The sequence below is a fragment of the Nomascus leucogenys genome, chromosome 9 (genome assembly GCF_006542625.1).
Source record: "Nomascus leucogenys isolate Asia chromosome 9, Asia_NLE_v1, whole genome shotgun sequence".
In the NCBI taxonomy this organism is placed as follows: domain Eukaryota; kingdom Metazoa; phylum Chordata; class Mammalia; order Primates; family Hylobatidae; genus Nomascus; species Nomascus leucogenys.
The window spans coordinates 16,234,362-16,246,530 of record NC_044389.1 but is presented as its reverse complement, the minus strand read 5'-3'; the positions used below and the strand labels follow the sequence as shown (position 1 = coordinate 16,246,530).

At 40.1% G+C, this 12,169-nt stretch overlaps 1 pseudogene; it reads left to right on the top strand.

Moving 5' to 3' along the window:
• The first annotated feature begins 5,601 nt into the window (after positions 1 to 5,601).
• On the top strand, positions 5,602 to 11,725 carry LOC100586712 (annotated as a pseudogene).
• The last annotated feature ends 444 nt before the right edge of the window (positions 11,726 to 12,169 follow it).

Genomic DNA, 12,169 nt, shown 5'->3' with positions numbered 1-12,169 from the left:
CTTGTAGGCTTGCCCTTCTAGAGCTGATTCTGCCCACGTGGCTCCTCCCAGGGGCTCCCCACCACACTTAAAGCCCAGAGTCCTTACCATGGCCTAAGACGACTCTTGCCCTGGCCCCTGCTACCTCTCTGACCTTATTGCCTTCTCCTCTACGCATTGCTGACTCCACTCCAGCCTCACTAGCCCTCCCTTGCTGTTCCTCAGACACATCTCTCACACCACTGCCTCCAGACGCATTCACTTGCTATTCTCTCTGCCCAGAGAGCACTTCCCATCATACCTCTTTCTCATTTCTTTCAGGTCCCTTTTGAAATGTCATCTTATTGTTGACTTCTGGTCCACTCTGTATAAAAGAGCAATAGCTCCCTGCACGTGTATGCACGCACACGGGCACACACACACAGATGCACATGAACGCACACGTACAGAGAAAGAAAAGAAACAGCTGACTATCTCCTGTAACCTGCTTTATTTGATCACAGTTTTCACCATCATCTGCCTGTATATGTATGTGTATGTATACATCTATATCTACACTCATAGTTTATCTACGGTCTGTTTCTCACCACTAGAATAAAAGTGCCATGTATACTGGCATTTGGAGCCATTTCGTTTGCTACCAGATCCACAGCTCTTAAAATAATATAGTACTCAACAAATACTTGTTAAATGAATGAATGCCGCTGGGCGCAGTGGCTTGCGCCCATAATCCCAGCACTTTATGAGGCTGCAGTGGGCAGAACACTTGAGCTCAGGAGTTCAAGACCAGGCTGGCCAACATGGCGAAACCCTGTCTCTACATAAAAGAGAAAAATTAGCTGGGCATGGTGGTGCGCACCTGTAGTCCCAGCTACTCAGGATGTTGAAGTGAGAGGATCGCTTGAGCCCAAGGAGGTGGAGATTGCAATGAGCTGAGATTGTGCCACAGCACTTCAGCCTGGGTGACAGAGCAAGACCCTGTCTTAAAGAAAAAAAAAAAGAATGAATGTGAGGTTCCATCCCAAATGGATACTCCGGGTTCCTTCTGCCTCTATCCTCCTACCTCCTACCCTTGCATCTCCAACTTATAAGCTTTCTAACAGCAGAAACCAAGTTTCATTCATCATTCATTCTTCATCTGTATATCTCAAGCATCCGGCACAGTCTCTGGTATATCTTGCCATTCAAAAAGAGACAAAAGTGGTTTCACTGAGGCGTATACACTTCTAAAACACTGTAACAATGCAGTCTTCATTACTTTAGCCAGAAATAACTTCTTTATCTTTTAAACCCACTCCCTAATCACAACTCTCTCTCTCTCTAGCTTACCATTCTAATGATGAGGACAGCATGACTCAAGGCAATCCATGCAGGAAGATGAATCATAGCCTCTTGCCCAACACAGCAGCCCAAAGCCCACCTCTTCTCCTCCGTCACATGAGGCATGATTCTGCAAAGGGGACCAGAGGTGGATTTACTGTGAGGCTAACAAAGTTTAAGGAACAGGGCTCCTCAATTTCAGACACCTTCTAAAGCTCCATGCTTAACCATCTATCCACAATTACTAAATCTAGTCATCTTAAAACTCTAAAAACCTGGCCAGGCGCGGTGGCTCACGCTTGTAATCCCAGCACTTTGGGAGGCCCAGGCGGGCGGATCACGAGGTCAGGAGATTGAGACCACGGTGAAACCCCATCTCTACTAAAAATACAAAAAAATTAGCCGGGCGTGGTGGCGGGCGCCTGTAGTCCCAGCTACTCGGAGAGGCTGAGGCAGGAGAATGGCGTGAACCCCGGAGGCGGAGCTTGCAGTGAGCCGAGATTGCGCCACTGCACTCCAGCCTGGGCGACAGAGCGAGACTCCGTCTCAAAAAAAAAAAAAAAAAAAAACTCTAAAAACCTGGTTGAAGTGGGAATTTTCCTAATACAAACTGAAAAAAGCAAATGTCACCCATCCTGCTTTGGAAGGTGCCTGTACCTGTCACCTTCTGACCTCTTACCTGCTTGGCCACATCTGTGTTCATCCTTCTACTTCAATTTCACCTTGTTTTGAAAGGTCTGACCTTGACATTTTTTAAACTTAGATTGGTTTTCATCTCTTTTCTTATGATTACATATAATAATTCTCATTTTCATTTTTCTTCAGAACTGGTTAACAAACTGATTTCTTAAAGATTTTGCTTCATACAATAATCAGATAATTTTTATTCTGCCAGGTTTCCTTGTGATTCATTTTTCTCATTCACTGAGTCATAGCGAGTTTCATACTATTGTTTTCTTTTCCTCCTTCTACATTTCTTTTTCTAATGTATAGGCTCGACCGTCAACTTCTCTCAGTGGAATCGCTGATTTATGGAGGAGGCTACCGTTTGTCAGCTTTATCGTTCTTTCTCTGGACTGCTATTCGCTGTTACATTTCCTTTCAAGGCCTGACACAGCACTTGACATTAGAGGCGCAAGATGAGTAAATGAAATGTAAATCTAAGGGAAATTACCTTTGAATGGCATATGGTGCCTGCTCCCAGGAGTTCAAAGCTGCCTGTTCATTCATAAATTCAGAATCCCCAAATTGTATTATTCATAGACTCACCCACAACATAAAGTTGGTATAAATTTAACATGTATAGAGTGAAAGTTAGAACCTGGACCTGGCTTGCCCTGTGGACTTCATCTAGAGTCAAGAAATTCAGGGAATTCTCAGTTTCTTTAAAAGATTTTTAAAAAGAAGAACTTCAGGTCTTCAGAGTAAAGAGCACTTAAATTTATAAGGTTACACATTCAGTCAGCCAGGATTTTATTTATTGATGTCCAAGCCTTAACGGGAATGAATCAAATGCCCTGACATCTAAAATGTGGGATTTCTGGTTGTCTCAGCATTTTACATCCCTATAAACTTCCTTCTAGAACATGATCTGTATTTTAACCAACTGATTTTTGTAGAATTTCAGGAGGGAAAAATGGTTTTACCTTAATAACTTACAAATCAACACAAAGAACTTCACATAGAGCTATTTTCACAATTTTCTGTGAAAGAGCCCGTGTTTAATATATGCATAACACATTTCCTCGTGTTAAGTAGAATACTACATTCACGCTGTTCCATATTTTCTTGCCAGTCCTTTTCCACAGAGCCTCTAATTTGCTCAGAAATCAATGAAATAATAGACACAAATGAATGAGAGAGCCACTTCTCTCTGGGTCTTCTTTCCAACTGGGACTGGGCCTAACATAAGGGAGTGATATCCTTTCTCACCAAGACACTTGAGATTTTTTTTTTTCTCCTTTCACTTCTGACTTAAAATTCATATCATTTAGAGTCTTGTCTTGAGCTGGGTCAGAGTGGGGCAGGTACTACCAACAGTAGGGCTTTGAGCCTGAGGTCTACTTTTTGCATTACAAAGGGATATTAGTCAGAGTGAGGGAGGATTTAAAGTCATATTAACACCAAACTGGAAATTTCTCTTTGATTTACCCAAAAGAGTAGAAGAGACTTAAAAAGGGAATACTTCTCTCCATATAATACCTGTATTGTTCAATTTTGTGTCCATTAATTATTAAATATTCTCTAGCAGAAATAAAAAATGGCCTTTGTAATTACCCCCAATTTTCCAGATAATGTGAATTACTTTTTCAAATAGCAAATGAAGAGACAGACTTAATTTTTTAAAGGAAAGCAAAAGTGTCACCCCCATAAATATCAAAGGGGAGGGGAGGTTCTTGGGCTGTGGTTGATGAAGAGGCAGGGCACAATGAGCAGGCATGGGGTCCAGGGAGCAGGAGCAATGAAAAGACCAAAATGGGAAGAAGAATCTTATATCTCACTCTGCAGGGCCCTGTGCTGAGCCACCTGTGAGTGGAGTGACGGTAGGCTGTTGGGGAACAGAGATCCCAAGGTAGACACCTAGAGGTCAGAGCATCCTGGTGGTGGAAAGACTTGGAAATACAAAGATACCCATCTTCATGGGAGAGAACAAGAAACAGCAGCAATCAAGACAACTTCTAATTCATTCCCTACTCTCAACTATTCATTTCTTAAATCTCAGTCATCTTTGCATACCCTAGATGCCTCAATAACTCCCTTTCTGATGGCCTGCGTTACATAGCACGGACCAGGAAACCCCAGATTTTGTATGTCTCTACTCTATTCCAGGAAACCTCCTGAGAATATAGAAATGATTAGTGACTATCCTTTTTTTACATCCTCCTTTCTCAGCATTATCCTATACACAGTATCCAAATAATACAGAGCCTCCCCAACCCCACCCTACAAGATTACTGTAGACTTCCTTTAGGGGGAAAAAACTGTGGACACAAATTTAGCCAAGCTATTACTCTGTGACAATCAAACATAAGTTGCTGAAGTTTTCACAAAAAGGAAATCAGCAGTTTGCCCGATGTCTAAAGTTTGGAGATGAAGAACAGAACTTAAAACTGGGACCTAGAGCTGCAGGAAGGAAGCAGGAACAAAATTTTAACCGAGTTAGAAGGTTTATTGAGACCTCTAGGCATCAGTTAGTCTTTTTTCTTATCTGGGACTGTGTTTAGGATACAATTCAACCATCTGGGGGTTGCTTCAATGAGCTTTGCACTCCAACACCTGAAGAAAAAAAATACCTGCTACTAATTGGAAGTGTTATTTGAGCACTTTTTAAAATTCTTTCCAAAATTAATGAGGGCATATAGTACATAAACATGCACACAGGGAGGCAGGCGGCATCGGGAGACATCTGAGCATCTCACATAAATGCAGCTGTTAAAGAAGTTCACGACATGCATAAAAATGGCAATGGGGTTATACCTGCGAGAACACCTCAGAGGGGCTTTAAACCCTTGAGCAAAATTTAAAAATTTTGCCTCAGACTTTCTGGTCTCTTGTAATATTAAACCAACTCTTTGTGCCTGCATAAACAGTTCATTTCATTTTTCTCTTTAATTATATATTGTGACTGCTGAATATTAATCTCACCCTTTTTAAAAGGAAAATGTATATTTTTGTCCGTCATTCAGAGTTTTCATAAATCTTCAAGTTTGAAGCAGATTTATCCAATAATGCGTCAGTAGCCCAGCTACCTCTGGTTGCCAACAGTCTATATGAATAGGAGGCAGAATGAGAACAAGGAGACCTTGAACTCATTAAACGGTTTATGAATGGTTCCCATTTCCAGAAAAAGTATAAATTTGTTTTCCAGATCCACTCTCTCTCTCTACATGTGTCCATGATGAGAGAGGCAGGCATTCTTTTACCTTACAGAGATTTTTGTTTTATAGAAGATATAAAAAAGAGAAGACAATTTGTAACAATGAATTTAATGCTTCCATTATTAAGCTACAGTATAAAGTAAATTCCTGCATTAATCTAAAACCGTGTAAAAATTAATGTAACTATGAAGATAGCTATGACAACATCCTATACTAACCCACGCCTGACCAGAAGTTATCCAAACATGTAATGAAGCAGTTTTTTCTGTCCATTTATAACTCAATAGTTTACTTTTTCATTTAGAGTACACTTAAGTCTGTTGAGTTCAGCTACCTTTCAGTCAACAAGTTTACCCCCCTTTTTCACCATGGCTACATATAGAAAAACTACCTGTCTCCAGACCCAGCAAAGATGGAAGGAAGGATGAGGGATGCAGCAAGAAAATATTCTACGAGAGCACACAAAAAGAGGTAAGTTTGTAGAGTATCGCAGAGTCAGACAGTTAGGCATGACGGAAAGAATGGTTTAAAGACATAACTTTGGCTTTGGACCCAAGCCATAAATCAGGAAAGAAGAAAACTCATCTCCTATAACTTAGAATATGCAGACCACTTTTCAAATGCATAGTCAAGTTCTTTGCCAGTCTTTAAGGATTTGCAGACATAGTGCTTTCATGACTAACAAATGGTTTGTATAATTAAAACTGTTTTTTGAAAGCCCTCTGAATTTCAAAGCACACGGAATTATCCTTTGCATAGTACTGCATGAGAACAATTAGGTAGAATCAGGCTGCATGTCAGTGCACAGATCATTTGTTTTATGATTAACTTAATTCACCATAATATTTACTTCCACTACTTACTCCCAAACAATATTGATCTGTTCTTTCCCAAAGTAGGTTATCCTGGTCTGGATCAAACCTGTCTCTGCTAGTAACAGTTTCTCTAGGAGACAGTTCTATTTTAAATGTTTCATAGGCCATCTAGTTATTTGTTCATTGTTAGGGATGGTGGGAGAGCTATAATAGACAAGCAGCCTCAGCTGGCCGCTGGATGTAAGACTAGATCTGGCATTATTAAAAGGATAGACGGTATATTCTATGCCCTATGGAAAATAGTTTGATAATACATCTTGACCCAGAACTTATTAAAAAATCCATTACCTTTTTAATTCAAGTTCATAATACCCTTTGGAATTTCAATTTGGGCATTTCTTACCAAAATAATAGGTAGCTTTATTACTGAACATGGGAGATAGAGTCTCTCATATTGACAACTCTCTTACATGAGGGTTATTAATTTATTATTGACAAATTCATGTTCTTACTCTTAAAAAAAAAAAAAAGACGGGGGTTGCACATCTTTGCCTTCCAAGAAGATCTTAGATCAACTCTGCCATTGCCTTGTGTTAATCTTACCGTGGTGCACCAACTCTATTTATTGGGCTGTTAATCTTTACCTAACAAGACCTGGCCCAATCCCTAAGATTGCTCATGAAATCCGCACCCTGAGGCCAGTTTGCTTTAAAAACAAGTACAAACGCACCGAGAAGGGATAGCGTTATACACTCAGTTTGGACGATTACATCCCACTTGCAAAATCAAAGATCTTGTGAGGCCATGGGAAATCCAACCTCGGCCTCTTATCCTGCATCAGAAGTGCTGGTCAGGAACCCGACACCTGCTCCCCTCCTTCCGACACACTTGCAAGACAAACACATGCTCCATTAAAAATAACACCACTCTATTCTGGCATGTTTTCTTCCCAGGCGCCTTGCTTTAAGATGTGCTTGAGTTTGTCGCGGCGGGCGGGTGAGGATCTCCAGTTACTGCGCCGCAATGAGCTCCCAGAAGACAGACGGGCACACTGGCCGCTGCGTGCCACCACTCAGCACTTCTCTCGCCTTCTGAGGCCTTCTTCCCCGCAGTAGCAGGTCCTCCTGCCTTTTAGGTTCCTTCTTTGATATGCCAGCACAACGGAAAGCAGTGGGAGGCAATGCTGCACCTTGCCCCGTACTGGGAACTCGCTAGAGAACGCGGTGTTTGGTTGCAGGTCTTTCCAAACTGATTCTCTAGCATTCGTTTAAAATCATCTGCTAGCAGAAATTTGTCTGACCACTGGGTGTTTTAATAATTGCTCTAGCTGACCTGGGAACTAGGGAATCTGGTAAAGAGACACAGCGTGACGACACAGCGTTTGCTGATTATTTCACGCTAATTTGGACCATAAATTCCTCGAATGGATCCAATCGGCCAACACATGATTTTTAGCACAGGCTGAGATTCTTCAAAGGGCTTCCATATATCACAATGTATTGCTATTAAGAAAGGATCAAAACAGCAGGTACATCTCTATGGGAATTTAGTAAATATGTAAATTATTATTTAAATCACTGTAGCTGGCTGTGGGAGGAAAAAAATCAGTTTGTATCTTAGAGATACAATGTAAGCCTCACTTTCATTTGTTTTTTTTATTTTTATTTTTTCTGAATGGTCGGGTCGCTTTTCTTCATGTTTTAGCAAGCCTTTCTCAGGAGGGTTACATTAAAGAGACTCAGTCCACCAAAATTTCCATTTGGCATGAGTACCCTAGAGAAAGGATCAATGTGTTTTGGGGAAGAAGGGAGTGCTTTAAACTATTAGCACTTAGAAATACATCAGCTTATCTTAACCATTCATCATTAAAATGGTTTAAAAAAACAAAGTACCTTTTTTGCCTTTTGCCTTAATTTTTTCTTCATCAGTGCTCCTATGATATGTTACTATTACCACGATTATTTCCTGAAGAATGTGGCTTTTTTTTTTTTTTTTTTGAGACGGAGTCTCGCTCTGTCTCCCAGGTTGGAGTGCAGTGGCACCATCTCGGCTCACTGCAAGCTCCGTCTCCCGGGTTCACGCCATTCTCCTGCCTCAGCCTCCCGAATAGCTGGGACTACAGGTGTCCGCCACGATGCCCGGCTAATTTTTTGTATTTTTAGTAGAGGCGGGGTTTCACCGTGTTAGCCAGGATGCTCTCCATCTCCTGACCTCGTGATCTGCCCGCCTCGGCCTCCCAAAGTGCTGAGCCACTGCGCCCGGCCAAGAATGGTTTTCAACAAGTTTTCGGCCTTCTCCTTTTTTTCACCCTACAGTGTCCTTTTGGTGTTATAGAAGTGCTATCACCTATTCCTCTTCCAAGAAAAATGACTTAAAAAAATGGGATTATTTATGCTTTCCCATTATTAATTTAGAGGACAAGATAGAAATATTCCAGTAGCTACAGAGAAGGTCAGAAATAGGTGAGGTGCATTGGGGGTGAATCTTAAACCTCTTTAAAGAAGGCTTAAGAAAATATTGAAAGTATGGGAAATGGCATAGGGAAGAGGAAACTGGCAAGGGCAGGGCCACCAGGGATGGGCTGAGGTGATGTGTTACGAAAGATGGGAGAGGTTCCAGAACCGGGAGGCCAGCCTTCGTTATTAATATGTAAGAGTAACACTACAGTATAAGAGACCAAAAGCTTCTTTGACTTTAGATATCTTTGGCTTTCGAATTTAATGTGTATGCTTTAAGATTCAGCAAGCTGATTAAAAGGTAAATAACCATCATTGAATATAATGCTGTAAGTTGTTTAAAAAATGAACTCTTGTTTTACCAATATAGCTGATCAACATAAACAGCGAAACTGGTAATTGATAAATGCTGTGAAAGTCAGAAATACTCATATATTGACAAAGAATATTGGAAAAGGAAAATATAATCTGAAGCTATTTCGTTAGCATATTTTCAAAAGGCATTCCACAATACCAGGTCTTCTGACAAGCCCAATCAAAACATTCCCATGAGAGTAGTGACTTCTTATAAGTCCTGCTATTGAAGGCAGTATTCTCGGGTCTTCTGCAGCCATGATCAGAGCATATCCTGATGCTCTGAGAATCATGGTATAGGAGATTATTCATGAAGTGGCTAAGAGGATAGCAATAGCAATAGCTAACACTTGTATGATATTACTGTGGACCAGGAGGTTGTTTAAGCATTTCATATATATTACTTCATGCACTTCCAGACCCTGTCAACAACTCTATGAGGTATATACTTTTATTGTCCCCATTTTCTGGATAAGGAGATGAGCCTCCAATAGCTTAAGGGGCTTCCCATGTTCACACAAGTAGTTAAGTACCAAAGCTGGGATTCAAACCCAGGAATGCTGGCTGTAGAATCTGTGGTCTTTCCCACTATCCTACATAGCTTTTCAAAGTTGGCATAATCTTTAAATGTAGCGATTTGTCTTTAGAAGCTAAAGAAGCATGAAGATAGTATTTTTGGTCCCACTGACTTGTCCACAATGCTATTTTTATCAAAATTAAAATTATATAGTGCATTGGCAAATATTTACTAAGCATTAATGAAAAGTCATATTGCTAACTTTTTTCTCCAAAATAAATGTTAAGTACGTCTAAAATGTATGTAAGGTGAGTTAACTCATACAACCAATGTATGAGCTAAAGTAAATTAAGTGATGTTTTATTCATTTTTGGGGTCAATATGCACTGCTGTATATTTTACCAAAATTATTAGGGGAATGGAAAAGAAAATAGAAAAGCAAGTTTATCTTTATACTAATGTAACATTATGTTTTCCTCTTTCCTGTAATCAAATCTAAGGTTATGTATGAAGCATTCACCATACCTTATAATCAATGTCTTTATTGATCCTCAAAACTATTCTAATATATAGCTTACAGGAAATTTACATCACAGAAGGCTATAAACATTGCAGCCCAGGTTTCTGTGAAGGTGAATGGTCATCTGGAATAAGTAATGTTGCTTGCCTCCGTGTTACTGTCATAATAATAGTAATAAAAACTAATAATATCAATAAATGTGTTTTTATTACTATTTGTCAGGCATTATGCAGATATTATTTCATTTCATCCTGATAACCACCTTACATGGTAGGTACTGTTATTATCCCCATTTTTTATATAAAGGATTTTATTCAAAATCAAACAGATAATAAATGGCAAAGGCAGATTTGGGGGTTTTGTCTGTTGTTGTTGTTTTGGGGTGGGGGTCTCACTCTTATCACCCAGGCAGGAGTGCAGTGGCACTATCGGCTCACTTCAGCCTCCATCTCCCTGGGCTCAGGAGATCCTCCCACTTCAGCCTCCCAAGTAGCTGGGACTACAGACACACACCACCAAGCCTGGCTAATTTTTGTATTTTTTGTAGAGACAGGGCTATTCCATGTTGCCCAAGCTGGTCTCAAACTCCTGAGTTCAAGCAATCTGCCTTCATTGGCCTCCCAGAGTGCTGGGATTACAAGCATGAGCCATCGCACTCGCAGAGGTGGATTCCAAATGAGGAAATTCGACTGGGAAGTAGAGAGACTTCATCCCTAAAGTCTATTGGGTAGTACATGATGTGAACTTTGACACTGACTGAACTGTGTTAGAATTGTGGCTCTACTTCTTATTAGCCAGTAACCTCAGACAAATCTCTGAGTCTCCATTTCCTAATTTATAAGATGAAGATCATATTACAGTGCTGTTATAAGGATTAAATTTAAAAGCAGAGTTTATGACACCTGTGATAGTAAACAAAACTATCTACCCTTTATTGAATGCTTATTGTATCTAGACTTTATGCTAAGTATTTTACAAATGTTATTTATTTAATCTTCCAATAACTCCATCAGGCAGGTTTTATTATTCCCAGTTTATAAGAAACAGATTTAGAGAATCTATGCAATCAGTCCAATGACACAGACAGTGAGACAGAGTGGAAAAGTGAATCCTGATCCACACATTGCTCATGATCCACATTGCTCACATGGCACTGGGTCAGTCCACCAGGTAATATGGAGTTTATGCTCTTTCACAAGACTGCAGAAACTGATACTGGGAACCAGCACCGCTGATATAAATCACAGGTCAAAACTGAGATTTGCCTGAGTTCAATACACTTCATAGTTCACATAAATATTTCAGTATAAATATGACTATCTCCTCTCTGTCCACTGTTGGAGGGTCTCTCATGTTTCTGCACATCTTGCAAGCAGAACCACTACAATCTTTTCAGAACAGTGAATAGGTCAGTCAGGCGAGAAGCAAGCAGGAATGGTACAGGGAGTTCTCCTGGAGGGGCCACAAGAGAGAAGGGCTAGCCAGGTCATCCTTAATCAGAAAGGCGATCAGCACCACGAAAGCCCCAGAGGCCATTGGGCCCTACAGTCAAGCTGTGTTAGTCAGGACAGACTTACATTTCAGGACAGATAAGCACGGACCCTTCAAGTGGACAGCTTGTGCCAAGAGGGCTTGTTTAGCAAAAGAAGCTAAGCAAGAACATGAGCAAAATTCTGAGAGCTGAAGGCTGTGACTTCACTAATGCAGTAAAAACAACTGTTTTGTTGGCTGACATAAATGACTTCCCTACTGTCAATGAAATCTACAAACAGTATTTCAAGAGTAGTTTTCCTGCAAGTGCTGCCTACCTGGTTGCTGCTTTGCCCAAAGGAGGCCGAGTTGAAATTGAGGAAGTAACTGATCAAGCACCTCTCACAACGGCATGACTATAGTGGCCCAGTGTTATTTAGTCTGAAATTTTTCACATCTTAATTTTTACAGTTGATATAACATCTTAATTTTTACAACTGATGGAAATGTGAGTTTGACTAAAATATCTGAAGTTATTATGGAAATACCATAGAATATGGAGAGCTAAGCACGAGTTGAAGATTAGATGACTGATCCAGTTACTGATATAATAAATTATTATTATTTACACCCATATTACTGAATGTAGGAAAGAGATACTCGTTACTCAAGAATGACTCAAATAAATAAAAGAAAAATAATAGGTAGGAAAGATGAGTTATTTTTTCTAAGAAATAAACAAGAACACACCTAATTCAAACTAATTTAATGATATGAAACATTTTGTTCTCATGTCAGATATGTGACTCTGCTTTTATTTGAGTAAAATTATCTAAATTGGAATGGTAGAGGCCAAGAAG